The sequence below is a fragment of the Temnothorax longispinosus genome, chromosome 8 (genome assembly GCF_030848805.1).
Source record: "Temnothorax longispinosus isolate EJ_2023e chromosome 8, Tlon_JGU_v1, whole genome shotgun sequence".
Classification (NCBI taxonomy): Eukaryota; Metazoa; Arthropoda; class Insecta; order Hymenoptera; family Formicidae; genus Temnothorax; species Temnothorax longispinosus.
This window is the reverse complement of record NC_092365.1, coordinates 12,972,084-12,987,880: the sequence shown is the minus strand read 5'-3', so window position 1 is coordinate 12,987,880 and position 15,797 is coordinate 12,972,084. Positions and strand designations below refer to the sequence as shown.

Genomic DNA, 15,797 nt, shown 5'->3' with positions numbered 1-15,797 from the left:
ATTCTATCATTAGCAATTTATTGCAGTTGCTGTTTAATCTGACGGCAGCTTATCCGCATTGGACCGCGGCTGTCAAGACCAAAATGGAACATAACGAACATGAATATTGTAGTGGTTCATATAATGAAGAATTCGAAGACGATATACATGAAGTCGTCGAAGTCGAAGGGGAAAGCCTTGAAAAAGGAACTGATGAATTGTTGATAGATGCGGTAAGAAGTTATCCGCATTTGTACAATTCATCTTTGAAGGAATACAAAGACACAAACATGAAAGAAAATTCATGGATTAAAATTTCAAAAATTTTGGATATGTCAGGTAAGATTAAAATATTAATTTTTTAATGTTCTATATAAACAAGATAATATTAATATGTGTATGTAACAATAATGACTTCCTTATAGTTTCAACTTGTCAAAATCGATGGCTACGCTTACGTGAACGATTTTCGAAGGAGAAACAACTTCGCGAATTGGAGACACGAAGTGGTAGTGGTGCCACTCATCGACCTGCATTCCCATTATACCTGTTGTGAGCGCACAACGCCCTTGGCAACCGAGTTGCCAAGCGTTAAAGAAACTCGACCCCAGCGACGAAACGTAGAGAGCAAGGTCCATCCACGAGGACCAATATCGCTGACGCGAAGGTCAGCGCCGAGCGCTGACCATAGAGGTTAATGCTACCGCGGGCGATCCCGAGGTAGCAACCGGAAACCGATGTAAGACCGCCGAATCGAACAATCAGGCAGTCGGTCTGAAACCATCAAGCTGTCGCGTCGAGTCACCTGCGAGTTATCTATAAACGAAACGCGAAGTGGAACTTGTAATAAGGACACTCGTGTAAGGCAACTCAATTTATTAAAGTGGTTCAATATAACGCCTTCCTTCATCCTTCATATCGCGAACGGAGCCCGATCCCTTTTAGCCGACAAAACGGCTAACAAATTGGTGGCAGCGGTGGGATCTGCTCCATCGATTCGCCAGGAAGGACCGGACTGCCGAAGAACCACGCATCTGAAACAAGAACGAGTTCGATTAACAATCGGTGGCAACATATCCCGGAGAGGAAAAGCCAGCCGAGACCCGAGCGAAAAGACGGTAGCAGCCGCGAGTGCAGAAGTGACACCTGAGACGGCCACGACCTACCGCACGGAATCACCGACTCCGAGCGACGCAGAGACACAGCGAAGCAGCGTAGCAGCGCGGCAGGGACGCAGCGATCACGCAGGGACGCAGCCAAGCAGCGAAGCGGCCCGACGGACCGATCAGGCGGAGCAAGGCGAAGCAGCCAAGCAGCAACATGCGATTCGCGGCAATATTGTAAGTGCGAAAATTTATGTAACCGCGAGCGTTAAGTAAATGTCGGACGACCCGAACCGACAGCCGCCCGTCCCGCAAGCATCATTTATACATAGCAAGTCCGCGCAACGCGCCGCGCGTAACCTCGAGAATCCCGTGCGCGCGACGCGATCCGCAGGCGAAGGGTTAAACCGGCCCGCCGAAAGCGAAGGGTTAAACCGGCCCGCCGAAAGCGAAGGGTCAGACCGGCCCGCCGACGGACTAGACCAAGTCCGCTTGAATTTAGAGTCACGTTTTGCCGAAGGAGAAGCGCCCGTGCTATCTCCGAACGTCATTGTAGAACGCGAATTTCCGTTCGACGAGGTAGACGCGAGTGTAGTAGGCGAACACGCAAATCGCGATAACGACCAGACAGACTCACTCACAGACGTCTCCGACGACGCGCCAAGCCGCGCGTCACAACGAGGCGAATTTTCTCTCACGTCGTACGACAGCAGTATATTCGTTCCCGACGAGAATTCCGCGGAGGCCGGGATGAGTCATACAGGAAACGCGACTCCTACCCGAGAGAACCGCGAGGAAAATACGGACCCAGCCAGGGTGACCGAACAAGGCGACGCCGAAATGGCGCAAAATAGGCCACTCGTCAGGCGACCGGCGACACACGAGCAAAATCGAGTCCCGGAGCCGACGCAACGAGAACTGAGAGCCCCGGACGCAGTGATAACCGATTTAGTAAATTTAATGCGCGACATGCAAGAACGCATGGACCGCGTCGAGGCTGCGGAATTCGACCGATCGGCCGAACTTCTTCGCGCTTTTCGCGAGTTACAGGGCCGCGTAGGCAGGATGGAATCCGCCACGCGCGAATCTTATAGTCGACAGGAGCGGCTATCACTTGATCCCGACACGCGAGACCGCCGCGTACGTAGTCAGGGCCCTTTAGATGTCACATATGGACGAACGCATAGCGACGTCCGGAATCAACCGGGTCTAGTTAACGGGTACCTCAGCCTTAAAGAGGCACGAGCAATGAGTCGCGCGAACGTGTCCGTGAATTCGTAAACGCGAGCACGTATGCAATGAAGAATATCCAGCCGACCTACGAGTCGATGCTACTCGAAGCTATTCTGTGCACGAAATTTAAAGGGAAGGCAATGACGGACTTCGATACACGCGACATACGCGATTTTGACCAATTGAAGCGCGAGCTCGAGTCAGAATATCTAGGGAAACGCTGCATGACGCATCTGCAGCTCGAATTTAATTCGTTAACGCAAAAGCCAGGCGAGAGCGCGCAAGACTTCGGTAGGCGCGTGAGAAATTAGCCCGCGAGCTTTACGAAGCAATGGAAGAGGGCAAAGGTCATACGCAAGAACAGCAAAAGGCCATACTAGATAATATCAAAATTCAAGCGCTGCATAATTTTCAAATTGGATTACATGATGACATAAAATTGTTAGTGAGAGCGCAGCGATACCAGAGCCTGCAAGAAGCGATAACAGGCGCCAGCGCGGAGGAGAGAGTTAAAGGCCCCTCCCCGCGGAACGCACCGGCAACGGCAAAGAATAAATATCCCGCGATAAATGCGCGAACCGCAGGGAAAACGGTAGAATGCCACAAGTGCGGAAAAAACGGTCATTACGCGCGAGATTGCCGTACGAGCCGTCACGCAAACAGATATGCATTGCCGAAAGCCGAGAAGTCTAGCATTAACACGATAGAGTGCTCGTATTGCAAGAAGGCAGGGCACAAGCGCGACGAGTGCTGGTCGTTAAACGGACGACCGAAAGCCGAGCGACCGCGCCGAACGAAAACGGAAGCAGTTAAGAAAACGCCCGTGAGTACTGTCAGAAAGACAAAGACGCAGGAATCTAGCGAAGAGGCATCCTCCCGCAGCAGCAGCGAGGAGGATGAGAAGCCCAAGAGAAGCAAAGCGCGCGCCGCCGAGACTTATCGAGTTGCACAGATAAGTAAGAAGCATGAGGAAGGACCGCTAGACTTAGTGACACTGCCCGTGCAGGAGGCAGAGAAGGGGGAAATGGACCTGTTACTAGACTCAGGCGCAACCCTCACGTTAATAAAAGTAGGAAATTTAAAAGGAAAAACAATGGTAAAGGAAGAACGGTTAGCGTTAGTAGGCGTAACCGGACACCAAATTCATACGATTGGGAAAATAAACGCCACTGTGAACCTCAGAGATAAAAAGATTCGCCATACGATGTATGTGGTGAAAGATGACTTTCCAATCGAATATCAAGGCATCTTAGGAAACGATTTCCTCACCAAGCACAAAGCGGATATCTCAAACTCGAAAAAACGATTAACAATCGGCTCGACTTCTTTTAAGCTACGACCTTTCCGCAAGGTAAGACTTCCGCCTCACAGTGAAACAATCGTGGAAGCCGTCACTGATCATAATCGTGTCAGCATAGTGAGAAGCGGCGAACCCGCCCCAGGAGTTTTTATCGGGCATTGCCTAGTGCAGCCCGTCGAATTTAAGTGTCCGATTAGCGTGTTGAATGTGACGGACAAGCCGGTGGAGATAATCACTCCGTATGTAACCCTAGAAGACTTGCCGCCGCCCGACACCGCGGACGTTCTCTCATTACGCGCGAGCGACGAGCGCGAGACCGTCGCCGAACGACAAAAGAAAGTACGCGAGCAAGTACAGCTCGACCATTTAAATGCAGAAGAGCGAGCAGCCGTAGAACAAATATGTGATGATTACTTTGACGTATTCTACATAGACGGCGACCATTTAAGCGCGACTACCGCAATAGAGCACGAGATAAATACTCGGCCGGGTAGCGCGCCCGTGAATGTGAGACCTTATCGGTTACCCGAGAAGCATAAGGCCGAGGTGAAAAAACAAATAGAAAAGATGCTCGAGGATGGCATAATCAGCCCAAGCACGAGTAACTGGAACGCGCCGATAATAGTCGTTCTTAAAAAACCAGACGCATCCGGAAAAGTGCAATTTCGCGTGGTTATCGACTTTCGAAAACTAAACGATCTCACCTTGGGAGAATCTTTCCCCATGCCGAACATAACTGATATAGTAGACCAGTTAGGTAACGCGAAATATTTCACCGTGCTAGATTTGGCCTCGGGGTATCACCAAATTCCTATGCACAAAAAACATAAAAGTAAAACAGCTTTCTCCACCCCGGATGGGCACTTTGAATTCAATCGCATGCCATTCGGTTTGAAAAACGCACCGGCAGCATTCCAGCGACTAATGTACGCGGTGCTGGCCGGACTACTAGGGCTGAGATGTTTCGCCTATATCGACGACATCGTCATATACGGAGCGACACTAATGGAACATATCAAACGAATAATCGCGGTGCTAATCAGACTTCGAAAATACAACTTAAAGTTGAAACCGAGCAAATGTGCATTTCTACGCAAAGAAGTCGTATATCTGGGTCACGTGATTTCTGAAAAAGGGATCTCGCCGGATCCGTCGAAATTAATAGCCGTCAAAGAATTTCCGACCCCTAAAAGAGTGAAAGATATACAGTCATTTATAGGCCTAGCCGGGTACTATCGAAAATTCATAAAAAATTTTTCGAAGATAGCTAAGCCATTGACCAAGCTCACCAGAAAAGGAGAAAAGTTCACTTGGTCAGTAGAGCAACAGAACGCGTTTGAATTATTAAAGGAAAAATTAACAACCGCGCCGGTGTTAAATTATCCCGACTTCAATAAAGAATTTATAGTGACGACAGACGCGTCAGATTTCGCAATAGGAGCTATCCTCTCACAGGGAGTAGTCGGCCAAGACCGACCGATAGCGTACGCCAGCCGAGTACTATGTAAAGCGGAACAGAATTACAACACAACGGAAAAAGAACTGCTAGCCATCGTATGGGCAGTCAAGCATTTTCGACCCTATCTTAATGGCGTCAGATTTAAAATAATAACTGATCATAAGCCATTGATCTGGCTGTTCAATGTCACCGACCCCGGTTCAAGACTAATTAGATGGAGGCTTAAATTAGAAGAGTACGATTATGAAATCATACACAAGTCCGGCAAGAGTAATCTGAACGCCGACGCATTGAGTAGAAACCCGATAACAGAAGCGTCAGCTGTGCATGTGACACAGCAAGAAGAAGAAGATACACCTCGAGAATACTCGGAGGAGGAAAAGAAACAGATATTATATGAGTATCACGACTCGCCTATCGGAGGGCACCAAGGAGTCGTACGAACGTTAGACCGAATCCGACTACAACACGATTGGAAAGGTATAACGAGGGATGTCGAAAATTACATAGGCAGATGCGAACACTGCCAAAAAAACAAGCTAAGTAGAAAAACGAAGATGCCAATGGTAATCACAGACACGCCGGAACGACCGTTTGAAAAATGCGCCCTCGACATCGTCGGTCCGCTTACGGTCACAAATCAAGGAAACAAATATATTCTGACGTTTCAGGATAATTTAACGAAATTTAGTAAGGCGATACCGATCGAAAATCAAGAAGCCAGGACCATCGCCAAAGTATTCGTAACAAAAATCGTGTTAGAACACGGAATTCCAGAAAAGATTCTCACAGATCAGGGCACGAACTTTACAAGCGAAATATTCAAGAACACGTGCAAACTATTGAAAATTGAGAAGATACAAACAACGGCGTATCACCCTGAGAGTAACGGGGCACTGGAAAGATCGCACCGTACTCTAGCCGAATACTTGAGGCATTATATTAACGAAGATCAAACTGATTGGGACGAATGGCTCCCTTACGCGATGTTTACGTATAACACTACGCCACACTCTACTACCGGTTTCACGCCATTCGAATTAATTTACGGGCACCGACCTGACCTACCAACGGCCCTAACAAAACCGCCGAAACTAACATATTCGTATGATGATTACGCAAAAGAACTACGCGAACGGATCCGCGCAACGAATCAAGTCGCGAGGGAAAATACGAAAGATGAAAAAGCAAAATCGAAATTACATTTCGATAAAAAGATCAATAAAGCAACTTTTAAAGTAGGCGATAAAGTGCTACTTTACGATGAAACAATACGACGAGGACGCTCAAAGAAGCTCGACTCGCAATGGGTAGGACCATATGTTATCTTAGAAAAGCATAACGACGTAAACTACACAATTAAAATCAAGCGAAAGATGCTACGTGTTCACGCGAACCGATTGAAAGCGCTAGTCGAAGAATAAAAGCACACACGGCAAAGCAAAAGCAGGATAAGCAAAAAAAAAAAAAAAAGAGAGAAACGAAAGTTAACAGTACTTACCTAAGAATTATTCCGCCGCACGAGGGAGACCTCCCTCCGCCCGGTGGCCACGTCTAGGGTTATCCGTAAAGGAAAGATCAGCATGTACCCCTGAACCGCCTCCTCGTAAGTCGGAGGCGGCGAATCTGGCGACGCTGGCTCCTCAGTGGCGCGGGGAGCCTGAGCCACACGCAACCAATATGTGCGTAAACAGGCATCGCACGTGGACGGTGCGAAGAAACGATTGCACCTGAAGCACCTCATTTTAGCACTTATAATTTAACTTCACAATATAGGAGCGTTAGATACTGCACGAAGAATAGCAGTAGACTAACGCAAAAACGCGCTACGTAAAAAAGAAATGACACTTGCTGACAGATAAAGTCAGCATAAAATAAAAGATAAATAGAACACCTCCAGGAACATATTCATATTACAGGCTAGCTATCATCCTACACCTCGCAAAGGAAACGATATCGGAGCAGCCACCGTACGAGATGACAGCGTTCACTGCCGAACCCGGCATATATTATGAGAAAATCGGACAACTACAGCAAACGAAGGCAACATGGAAAATGGCAATACGCATAGACGTAACCGCCTTAAACATAAGATATCAACAATTCCAGGAAATTTAGCGCGCATCGAAGAAATCTGCAACCATGCCATCAGAAGCGTCAAAAACACATGCCAAATCACTCTCCAGACCATTAAACGAGAGAATAGTAAAACGACACGCAACCTAGAGCAACTACGAACCATTTACCGATCACCAGTAATTAAACGAGGCCTGATCGACGCTGTAGGTCAAATAAGTAAAACATTATTTGGCACTATGGACGCTGAAGACGCGAAAATAATAAACGAACAAATACAATTACTAAATAATCAACAACAAACGTTGCAGCACGCAGCAAAAAATCAATTAAAAATCATTAATGCTACCATAGGTCATATGGAAAAACTAGAACAAACACTTTCATATAATGAAAATTTAATGGCTAACGTTACGAGAAAACTAGAGGAACAGCTCATATACCGAGAGGGAATAGACGAACAACTACTAGTATTAACCGCTATTTTAAATGACCTCACGACAGACATAAATGACATTACGGATTACTTGACTTACGCAAAACACAATATTTTATTAACGCGTGTACTCCCAACCGAAAAAATAATCGTAGAACTAAGAGAAGCGACCTCACATATAGATAGAAGATTAAACTTCCCATTTAAAATACAAGCCGAAAACTGGAACTCTATCCAAAAATATCTAGATGTAAACGCGTATTATGATAATTCGAACATATACACTATCCTAGCGTTCCCATTAATAGCGTATCCAATGTATGAAATAATAAAGATCACACCTGTACCAGTACACAATAGCCACAACGTTTTCACCTTCCTAGAACCCTCTCACACCCTATTAGGGATAAATCGAGAAAATCACAACTATGTAATATTAAAGGAAAACGATTTAAATAAATGTACACAAGAAAATACTAAGTTCACCTGCGCTCAGAACCTCCCTGTCTATTTTATAACGGCGAATGCACCGACCGAAATACAGCTCTTTGTAAAAACGTCTACACATATAGAAAATCGTAAGCAACGTCACATTATATCAAATGTAACATTCTGGATTGCAGTATCCGAGCCTCAGACATGGTTATTTTCCACCCCAAAGACAATTGACATAGTAATTCAATGTAACGAATTGCCGGAAATTAAAATAAAAATAGAGAAAACCGGAAAAATAACATTACGCGACAGTTGTAAACTAACTACACCAGATATATATTTAGAGACAACAAATCGAGTTTACAATAAATATGTAAAAATGTATTTACCAGAGTTTAATATAACAGACATCATAGAAAAAAGTATAACGGTAAATAATAAAATAAAATCTGATAAAGAAATAAAACTGGAACCAATAATCAAAGATCCAACAGAATTAATGAAAATAAGTTTAAGTTTAGAAGAAATCCAAAAGGAGATGGAAAATAACCAACCCAGCATAATCACGAATAAAAATATTATATATTCCATAGGCTCCACGGTCACAATTGTAATAGTAATAAGTATCATAGCCGTAATCATTTATGTAATAAAAAAAAGAAGGAGCCATTAAAACTTTGTAACAAAAGAAAAAAAAAAACAATCATGTAAAAATAGCACATAAGAAAATCAGATTGTAACCTCTCAGGGAAAAAGAAGACGCATAAATAAACGAAAAACTGCGTTTTTCTTTTTCCGCGGGAGGAAGGGTGTTGTGAGCGCACAACGCCCTTGGCAACCGAGTTGCCAAGCGTTAAAGAAACTCGACCCCAGCGACGAAACGTAGAGAGCAAGGTCCATCCACGAGGACCAATATCGCTGACGCGAAGGTCAGCGCCGAGCGCTGACCATAGAGGTTAATGCTACCGCGGGCGATCCCGAGGTAGCAACCGGAAACCGATGTAAGACCGCCGAATCGAACAATCAGGCAGTCGGTCTGAAACCATCAAGCTGTCGCGTCGAGTCACCTGCGAGTTATCTATAAACGAAACGCGAAGTGGAACTTGTAATAAGGACACTCGTGTAAGGCAACTCAATTTATTAAAGTGGTTCAATATAACGCCTTCCTTCATCCTTCATATCGCGAACGGAGCCCGATCCCTTTTAGCCGACAAAACGGCTAACATACCACAATCTCTTGTTTTTGGAAAGCCATATAAAACGAAGAAAGTAAGTTTGATTAATATAGACTATATGGTAAATAATATATATAATACATAGTTTACTTATATTACACTGTATTAATTAATGTTTTGTAGATCATATACGAACGTGTCTGCTGCCAAGAAGCAATTAATGGATGCATCAAGTACATCTTCTCTTCCTGATAGGATCAACATAAGCAGGAGCAACATTTCATTGCCTCAAACAGTTTTAAGTACAAACCCAAACGACTCTTTTCCGCATTCATTGTCCTCAAGTCCATCTCAGGCTTTAAAGGTATCAAACACTAATCTTGAGAATGTACTACCATTGTTAGCCTGACGATATATTCATGCAATTAGAGACAGAATTTAAGGTAGAAGTACCAATACCTGGACACGTATCTATATTTGGACACTTTTAATTATTATTTATAAGTATAACGCAAATTAAAATCAAAGATAAAAATATTTTTTTGTAGTTTGAAACTTTAGTTATATATTTACTTTAGCTATAGTATCCAAACGTTTATTTCCATAAATTTATATTTTTTAAAGGTATCCACATAGGTACGTGTCCAGGCATTGGTACATTTACCTACCCTTAGGTGTCCGGGTATTGGTACTTTCACCTTAGTAATTGTATTCCTCTCCATCTAAATATTTAGGAAAGTAATATACAACAAACTAAAGAATTAACAGAAACTGATCGCAGATCACTGCTTTCATCATCATCTCAGTGTGAGTCACTTAATTTTTCTGGCACGAGTGGCGCAACATCAATATCAAGAGATTCTACACCATCTCCTGCACCACAAACGCTACCCTTCAATATAAAAATGGATCGCTCAAGAATAAAGAACAAAAGTAACACATACTTAGAGCATTCACTTGCAGCTCTGAGCGATAGTCTTCAAAAGCGTGTGACTAATGCAGAACCATCTCAGCAAAGGGGTTGGAATCTTAATGATTTAACACCTGATAAAAGTTTTGCTTTGTTAGTAGCAACGGAATTGGAAAGAATGTCTGAATCCGAAAAATCGAGACGAAAGCAAGCGATTATAGAAATCTTATGGAAACCATTAGGTTAGGATATAGCCGCATAACTTTGTTTCTTATTTTATAATAATGTAAGATCTTACTGTGTTACTTTTGTTCTTCTGATATTATAAAATATTTTTTAAAAATAATCTTATATTATTCTTATATTACTCTTATATTACTCGTACAATTAATCTTTTAGTTCATTTTTACCTGAAAAATACATGCCTGTATATTTTTTGTAATAACATTTTATTCAGCAGAAAATGTTGTTTTCGTTCTGTGTTGCTGCCAAACGCTCCAACACAAAAAATTATTTTACTTTGTAGTTTTTGTACTGGCAGGAATGTATACAACAAATACAAATAAAAGTAATCAAATGCATTTTAATAACCTTATTTATTTATTAATAAATGACGGAGACCGATCTTATATTAGCTGATATTTAACTCTATTTCTAGAGTACACATATTATTGTCACTCTTGAGCAAATCACTGTATTTTGATTTCTTCTTTTTAATAAGTACCAACAAACGTGTTGTAATTAACTATAAATGCAAAATAAACGTCATAAAAATGTATACAATAAAAAATTGCAAATAAAAGTAATTAATCTTTTAACAAATGCGAATAAAAGTAACTTCTTGGCTCAATGGAAATCTGGACTGTTGAAACCTCTATTAATGTACTCGTATTGCCATGAAACTTCACCCTCAGGAGTTAGCAAATAATCTGCTATTTCATCTCGTTGCTTGTATGCCAGTGTGGTTGAACGACGAGCATTGGTTGCTCTAATACGTTCAATTTCTACTACGTTACTTGTAGAACATTCACTTCTCCAACCTCCACTAATAATAGTGCCATCCTCTTGCTCAGTATCGACGAAATTGGGAGGACAATAAATTCTGTGTTCTGCTGGCTTCAAATCGTTCACAGTTTTTAAAAAATTGTGGAGACATATCGTTGCTAATATGATCTTGTCGACATTTTCAGGATGTAAAGTAATAGATTTTCTTAAAATTCTCCAGCGTGAGACAAGAATCCCGAATGTATTCTCTATAACCCTCCTAGCTCGTGATAATCTATAATTAAAGATTTTCTTTTTTACATTTAAATTGCGACCTGGATATGGCCTCATCATATTTTGTGTTAGTTGAAATGCCTCATCTCCAACAAAGAAACATGGCGTCCTTGTTCTACTTCCAGGCAAATTGGCTTCACCTTTTGGTAAATTCAGATTACCATTGTGTAGAGCTTTGCCAAACTCCAATCTTGACAAAACTCCGCCATCACTGTTGCTGCCATATGCTCCAACATCTACTACTGTAAATTTATAATTGTGATCACATGCCGCCATTAATATTATACTGAAAGTTTTTTTGTAGTTGAAGTACAAGCTCCCAGAATTTGGCGGAGCTTGTATTTATACGTGCTTCCCGTCAACTGCACCACAACAGTTTGGTAGGTTCCAAGTTGTCCAAAATCCTTCACATACTTTGATCCAATCTTCTTCTGTAGGAGATGGCAAATATAAGGGCGCTAATACTCTTATAATTGCAGCACAAGTCTCCTTTATTACTTTACGTGCCGTCGACTCCCCAATGCGATATGCTAAAGCGATTGATAGAACTTGATCTCCTGTAGCAAGGAATCTGATATAACAAAAATACAAAAAAATTTAATTGGTTAATTTAATACTTCCTTTACATAACATATTATCACTGAAATAAATACATACCTTAGAGTTAAAGCAAGGCGTTGTTCGGGTATCAATGCCCGATGACTTTTCTTTACCAAAAATGGTGTCATCATTTCCAGCAGTTGATTAAAGATGCATAAAGACATTCTTGTGTAGCGAAAAAACATAAATGGATCATTTTTCATCTCTTGCAGTAAGTGATTAAAGTCTCCTTGATCAGGGCGTCTCACATTGATTGGTCGTACCCAATATTGTCGATTGACCCAACGAAAAGATATTCGTTTCTTTACAATGTATATACCAAGCATTAGAATTAGTAATGCATGTATGAATATTTCTTCATCATTATCCATTGCCTACAAAAAAGAACATAAAATCTTATACATACAAATTATCCATTATTCTAAATTATAAATTAAGCTAACAACTCACATCACATGGCGATTTTTCTACTTCTGACAGTTTATAGTATATCCTGTATATCAGCTACACACCCGTGGCTCCTGAATAAAAATGGATGTTAGAGATTAGATTGTTACACATTAAAGAAAAATAGAAATTGATCTCTGCATAAAAATTTTACATTTTCTTACCGATAATGTCTAATTTGTATCGTTACAGTGATTGTATACGGCTTCGAGAATTTACACAGTAGCTAATACTGCACTGTGTCTAACATTTACATGAGTAGAATTCAACATATAATCCTATAAAGTCGGCAGCACTACATCTATAGTATAATGTAAATTAGCTACCGTCAGATTAAAAAGCAACTGCAAAAAATTTCTAATGATAGAATTGATTATAATATTCGATATTGCAAACGTTCATTGGTATTACTGTCAAAACTTACCTGGCAAGGAGCTGAAAGAAGTGTCCTAACCTGTACGACCTTCTTTGACACTTGGTGATCTGTCATCAAGGGCTTTTTGTATTCTTCTATATTGCGCGATTTGTACGCTAACAGAATTTTTGTTGAATTCTATATCTGATTTTGAGATATGTATGATTCCTTATGCCAACTTCAAAATAGGCAAAGATAGTCAGTATATCCGTACCATATAGAAAGTTGTCTGCCAACGTTTTCTTGAAATACGATAGACGCTGCTCTTCTGCAGTTTATCTGTCGGTGCAATAATGTATTACATAAATTTATGTGATAGAATAAAAATTTGCAATACATTTCTAAACGTAAAAGGGATATGCTTACCAAGTTCCGTGAGCGCCAAAGCCGCCAAATAACCACTATACGTACAGTACTGTGGCACGAGGGCACAAATTTTTACCCGATATCTTATTTTCAATGTTTCTTAAAAATAACCTCTGATCCCCTTGAAAGCTACGTAGAACATAACAAATTTTCAGTCGCTATTGATTGGTAGACGTAAAACGTAAAACGTAAAACGTAAAAATTTCATCCTTGTGGAATTTTTCTACGTTATGTTTTAAGTCCTACGTTTTAATATGGCTGCCTTTTTCAACACTGTGTGTTCACTGCTTTATGTCTTACTGCTCATGTATGGCCTTAAGTTTTCTCTGTGCCTTGCGCTTCTGCTTACGGCTTACTTCTTACGTCTTATGCTTACGTATTTTTATGTGTCCGGGCCTTGGAGATTTCGGCAAGCGTCTTGCGCTGTAGCCGAGCGACTCGCGCCGTGAGATTTCGGTCAGCGACTAGCGCTGTAAACCGGGCGACTCGCGCTGTAGGATTTTCGGTGAGCGTCTAGCGCTGCAACCGGGCGACTCGCGCCGTGTGTCAGCTTAGCGTCTAGCACTATTGCTGGCTTGGCGACTAGCGCCTGGGAAGATCTGCTCGAGCCCGTAGGGGGTCCCCCTTTGTACTCGTCGGTGCAGAAATTAGAACTCGCGAAGCTGCCCCGGCAATGCGACGCCTAGCGGCGTTGCTGCGAACTGCCGGTATTGCAGACATCGCGCAGGGATATGTATTATTGGTGGCGTGGACCGCCACAATATAAAATGTATAATTTACAATATGTGTCTGGTCGCAATTAACATAGTGCATCTCTTTTAAAAAGTAAACATGGTATTCTTGATATTAAAGAATCATACCGTATAATTTTTTTTCACTTAAAGGTACAACACTGTGAGCGAAATAATGTGAATTGAAAACAATCAGTTGAAAAAGGATATATTCAAAGAAAATATTGCTATCAACAGAATAAATTTTACTTATTTTTCCATATTCTAATCCGTCTTTTAAAATATAAGCCGCAATGATTGTTTTGCATTTATAAGTCACATCATTTACTGTGACAGAACGAAGAGCATATTTTACAGTAGAAAAAGGAAAATAATAATTAATTAAAATATCTTCAATCTGTACACCATGCGTGATATCTAAATCTTTGTAACTAGAAAACCGTACATTCATTTGACTTAACTGATACCTAATACCAATACTTTTTAATATATTTTTATGACAAGAAAATTGTAAAATCGATTTTAATATTCTGTGTTTCGATTCGAAGCGCATTGATGAAACCTTGATTACTGGACCGATTTTTAACATTAGTTTAGCATAATGTATCAAATTGTGAAATTTAGCTTTTAAATTGCCAAATAAATTAATATATAATTTGTGGTGTTGACTTACTAACATTTCTAATTGTAACAGATACGATTTTCTTAGTATTGGTGAAGTAACAATGTGCACTATTTCATGAAGTTTTTTATATAATTCCCAAACTTTATTTTCTTTTGAAACTTGGTCTCCTATTAATACTCCAAAATACCTAGTAAAAAACAAAATTTCGGTTGTAGACATTTTAAGCTTATTATTTTTTTTTACATAATCCATATTTATTTGTGGCGGAATATTTGATAATTCATAATCAAAATACTCTGTGTGTAGTTTGTAATTTAAGTAATCTATAAAAAAACAGTTATCGTCTAAAATTAATGTTAATAATATTCCAGTCATCATGTAATTGCATACTCCCTCAAACACATATCGTGCATGACATCTACACTACTGTTTTCTATTACGTGAAAATCAGATAAATTATTAAAAATACATTGCTCTTTAATACCTATTTTGCGAACATTAATATTTTCAATATCTTTTTCATACTTTTCCACAGTTCGCATTAGCGAATCGTCTTGCTCAGTTAATGTTTTAGCAATATCTGGCGTAGCGTAGCACATTCGACAAAAAACTGTTGAGGAAAATGACTCTACAAAGCCCATGATACTATTAACGCCAAGGTTATCTCCTAATCTTAAATTAGTAAGGAAATATATTTTATATATTTTTTTATTAGCAATTATTTCAATTCCATTTTCTCTTATTTCACGCAATTCTTTAATGAATTTATCAAATATCGCTTTGTTACCGTACTTTTTTCTATCTTTGGAGTGAAATACGCAAAACATAATAATACTTACATGTTTAGAAGCGTAACTTGGTGGTAAGCAAGGAATCGTGACATATATAGCACCAACATGATTATTTCCCGCATGGGAACCTAAAGCATTGCCACATTCAACATCATCGAAATATCCAAGTAGTCCAAGTAGAGGTAATCCGATTCCATTTGTATCAAAATTTTTAATTTGTTGTTCCCATAGTTCACCTTGTATAAAATTTGTCAACAGTTTTTTCTTTTTTTAAAAAATCCATATAACATATTAATTCATCAAACAAGCCTTCTAATTTCAACAGATTTTTAAGAGAATTTTTCATAGGTAAATAAGTCAGTGTAATTTCTTTTTCATGTATACACAATTCATTTCTATTTGTTGTATTAAATGTCTCAGTTTTTACTAAATGTGTTT

At 40.5% G+C, this 15,797-nt stretch overlaps 1 long non-coding RNA gene and 1 pseudogene across 1 annotated transcript; both read right to left on the bottom strand.

The window, feature by feature from the left end:
* Window positions 1-840: 840 nt before the first annotated feature.
* LOC139817871 (uncharacterized) lies at window positions 841-7,345 on the bottom strand. Its single transcript, XR_011733318.1, has 2 exons — window positions 6,576-7,345; window positions 841-1,013 (listed from the first exon to the last, which is right to left on the bottom strand). It is a non-coding gene; the product is annotated as an uncharacterized lncRNA (long non-coding RNA).
* A 3,537-nt stretch (window positions 7,346-10,882) lies between these two features.
* On the bottom strand, window positions 10,883-12,326 carry LOC139817870 (uncharacterized; annotated as a pseudogene).
* Window positions 12,327-15,797: the final 3,471 nt, after the last annotated feature.